The sequence below is a fragment of the Apteryx rowi genome, unplaced genomic scaffold (genome assembly GCF_003343035.1).
Source record: "Apteryx rowi isolate R43461 unplaced genomic scaffold, aptRow1 scaffold_44, whole genome shotgun sequence".
Classification (NCBI taxonomy): domain Eukaryota; kingdom Metazoa; phylum Chordata; class Aves; order Apterygiformes; family Apterygidae; genus Apteryx; species Apteryx rowi.
Window position 1 is genome coordinate 610,019 of NW_020450694.1, and position 4,264 is coordinate 614,282.

The following is a 4,264-nucleotide window of genomic DNA, read 5'->3' on the forward strand; positions in this document are numbered from 1 at the left end:
AAAGGGGGAAGTGCCCATGGACTCCTGGCCAGAGGAGTTGGTGGTGCAGAGGGGACAAGTGATGCCTGTGCTATGGGTGCTGCTCTAAGCCCTAACAGGAGAGCAGATGCACCCATGTACAAGAACTTGGGAAGCGATGGGGCAGCAGACTATCTGCTTTTGATCTGATACAGCCTGGGAATAAGTGAAGCCTGCCCTGAGCTTGCACTTAAGAAGAACCTGGCATCAGGCAGCGCCCAAGCGCTTGACGAGCGGAACAAGCCCATGCTCCTGCCCCACTCCTCTGTCAGCCACACAGCAGATTTATGGGGCGTAGATTTACAGGGCAGGGTGCCGAGAGGGCTAAAGTCCTCTTAGACACCTTGCGCTCCCACACCAACCCCATTATCTGACCTGGCTTGCAGGTGGGGAACTGCACATGCAGAGCAGTCACCGAGTGATTTGGGGAAAGCAGAAGTTAGGTCAGAGAGAGAGCAATAAAGCCAGGAGTACAGTTCCCACAGCTAGAGAGCAGAGGAGGAAAAGAGAAATAAAGCCACGCACACTGCAAAGAAGTGACCAAGTCACCTGCGTGATTTTAAAGATTCCCTGAGACACTGAGAAGTTAATGCAGTAACAGTGTGACCCCAGAAAAAGGGCCAAGAGGAGGGAGGAAGAACAATACGAGCACACACAGGAGGGATATCTTTTAATCACCACATTACCCGGCACTTCTTGGAGCAAGTAAACAGGAAAAAGTCTCTCAAACAGCTGCTCTACCCCGTGTCCCCGTGGGGAGCAGCCTGCCACGACAGCCTTCCTTGATGTCTCTCCAGCACGAGAGCGCTCATGAAATCTTCTCAGGGACAAGGAATGAAGAGAAACCACTTGCCCTGGCATGGAAAGCCAAGCTGCCCGCGTCACGTCATCTGAAATCAGCCCAGATGACCGCAGTCCTGGACTGAGGGTGGCAAGTCAGAAGCAGAGGGAGCAGGTCTAGAAAGCAGAAGGGGCATGTTCCCTCCCTACAGTCACCTAACGGGGTAAGATCCAGGAGGGTCAGAAATCTGCCTTACAGCAAGAATGATTTTTAACACTGCCTGATCCAGCCTGGACAGATGCACACATGAGACAGCAAGGGAAAAAGAAGGATGCTCATTTGACCCTCTGGGAACCCCAGCTCTGACCGTGCCACTGTGACCCAGGCACAGCTGAAGATGGAAACCATCCACCTCACCTTCTCAGCACAGGCCTCGGGAGGAGATGAACAGGGGGCATCTCAGGGCACCATCAGCAGAGAGGGGAGTTGGTCACCACCGTGCTGGGGCAGAGCCTGCCACTCGCAGACGGAGTGGCAAGCCAGGTCCGCACACAGCTGCAGGGCACTGGGAGAGCGCACAGCGGCCACAACACCTCTGCGTGTCACTGGGCTGCACCAAGGCATGCACAAAGACGCTACAGATGGGATAGCCCTCCTACGCCCTCCTGCTTTGGTGAGGCTCTGCTCAGACCATGCATGTCTGTGTCCGTTTCGCCCTCTCCCTCCGGCTCTGCCCATGTCCACGTGCTGATCTCCCCACCCACTGCCCCGTGCTGGGGGCTGCACCGCCCCAGAAGCATGCAGCCATTGCAGCCAGCAGTGAGGGGAAACAGCACATAAGGCTCCTGATCCCAGGGCAACAGCTTGTGAAGTTAGAGGGCAAGGCCTTGAAACGACTCAAGGCAACCTCAACCCTTGAGAACTATTCACCCAGCACGTATCTCCTCTAAGAGCCATGGGCCGACCGGCAGCAACGGAGACCTGACTACAGGTCTGACGTGCCTGTGCGGCTCCATCCGCAGGGAAGCGGCAGCTGCACATCACCCACGCGGGGCAGAGGTAAAGGCCTGGGGGAGCAGACAGGCTGAGCGGCGAAAGCAAGAGGCAGCGGAGTTCAGCGCTCAGTGAGGATTTCATGCGTCAGGACAAAAGCAAAATCACATTCCAAGGAAAAGGAAGTTAAGCGCACTTGTAGCAGGGGTTGGGGGAAGAAAGCAACCCCTAAGGCACAGTTAACGATACTTCTGCTGCGGGCCTGTTACCCATCTCATCCTCAAGGGCTGCAGACAACGCCAGTCCGGCAAAGCGTTCAGCTCGTGCAAACTCACTTGCTAGATTGCAGCCTTCGCCTGGAAAATTTTTAAAGCAACAATGTGGGTTTGTTCACCTGCAGAATGCCAGGCACGCTTCTGGGCGCCGTATTAATGACACCAGAGGAGATTATTGACTGAAACCTCAGAACCGCAAGAAGTTTTTGCAAACAAAAGGTAAGAGCTGCAGAAGAAAGAGAGAGAGAGGTCCTTCTCCAACACTGGAAAGTTTTACGTGACTCTCCATCCAGCTGAACTCACAATTCACAACTCCAAATCTAACTGAAAAGCCATCCAACCACACATTTAGCAGAGATGGAGCTGGAAAGCAATTTAAAAATCATGGTTTTTGGTGAGACTTTTAGAGTATGGGCTGTCAGCTATGTAAAGCTCTGCTGATTTCTACAGATTTCATGCTGCCAGCTTCCATTAGAGACTCTAGCTCTTGGCCTTTTTCTTTTTGGGGGCAGGCAAAGCTTATCTCCTAGCAGCTCCATTTCACGCTACAAGCTGACTTATGTTCACTCTGGCTCCAGGCAATGCCAGCAGCGGTTGTAGCTATATAACAGCTAAGAGAGGGCTCCAAAGCACCCTGAGCCCTGCAACCAGCAGGATCCCAAGCTGTACTGGCAGCCTTTAGCCCAGCTGCAGCTCCATCTCCACACCACACCGGTGCAAAGAGCGGTCTTTAGCTCTCCCACTGCACCCGGTGTGGTCTCACACAATGCACCTGCCCGCTGGATAAGCTGACTGCCTGCTACCAAAGATGAAAACATGGCAAGGTCTTCCGACACTGGCGGTCTCTGAGAAGAGTGGACATGCAATGGCAGAGGCACAGGGAATCCAGCCATGTGTCTTCCCGCTGTTTGATGCATTAAGGTGTCCAGGAGATGTAGCATGGTGCCCAGAGATCAGGAGGGCTAGGAAAGAAGGGACAAGAGTTATACAGCCAGCACAGGCAAGGGCCATCCTGCAGAAGCAGATACTGCAGCTTGTCACTTGGAAGTGCTGGGGGCGGGGAAGGGGAAGTCTGCAGAGGTGCAGAAAGTTCTCAGAGACTAGAAAGTTTCTAACTTGAATAAATTTCAAAAGCTTAATAAAAGGTGACATTTTCCATGAAAAACAGCTCTTGGTGCAATGCCAGAGTCCTCAAAACTAAATTTCTGAAGGAAAACTTTCCCTAGCRCTATGGAGTCTCTTTGGGAACAGCCGTTGTCCCTACGTCCCCTTCCCGAGAGCTCCAGCCTGCCTGCTCCAGGGAGAAACACTCCCACTTCTGCTTGACGTAACACCTCAGCCACAGAAAGTTTGTTCAATGGAACAGATTAGCAGGGAAGTCGGAGCAGAGGAAGAGCTATGAGATCATCAAACCCACCCCCAGGCAAGGCAGGATACAATCACTATGCAGAGGATGTGCTAAATATTAAGCCGACCTTATATGTGATACCAGAACAAGTGAAGCAGCAGTAACAAAACTGCAAACAAGGACATGAGCCAACAAGACTTGCAGGTATGTTTGCTTGGATGGTTGCAGGTTTCTGAGAGCATCCCTGACTGTCAGATACCAAATCATTTTCTCCACATTGATTCAAGCATCCGTTAAACACACAGATCTTTCCTTGACACCTGCTTCTTTCACCCTGTCCTAAGCAGATACCCTTCCAGCTGTTCTCCTTCAGCATCAACCTCCACCCTCAGCTCTCCAAGCTCATCTGGCCAAGGGGAAAGTGTGTGTTGGGGGGAGGGGGGGTAACTTTTCAAAAATATTGCAAGGACTTTGAAGTCCCACCAATTTCCATTGCCCTTAAATCTCAGAGCACACTGGGGGAGGGGAAAAAAAAAAAAAAAGACTCTCCACTGATTTCAGACATTCCTTTTTACTATATAACAAGATTTAGTTGATAGGTTAAACTCAGAGCCGCATGCTTTTGCGATCAAAGCCCTGCATCTCCTCACCACATGCTGCAAGCTCTTCCTGGACTCCCTGACACTAACTTTCATTATGCATTTTACACCAGGTCTTCTAAAATCCATAACCATTCAGAAATGGAAACACACCACAACAAGCACACGCCAGCCATAGCCAGTCCACCCGGCTCCAGGAAGCCTTTTCATGCACCTCCTAACCTAAGCTGCCAGCCTTGTTTTTGGTCGA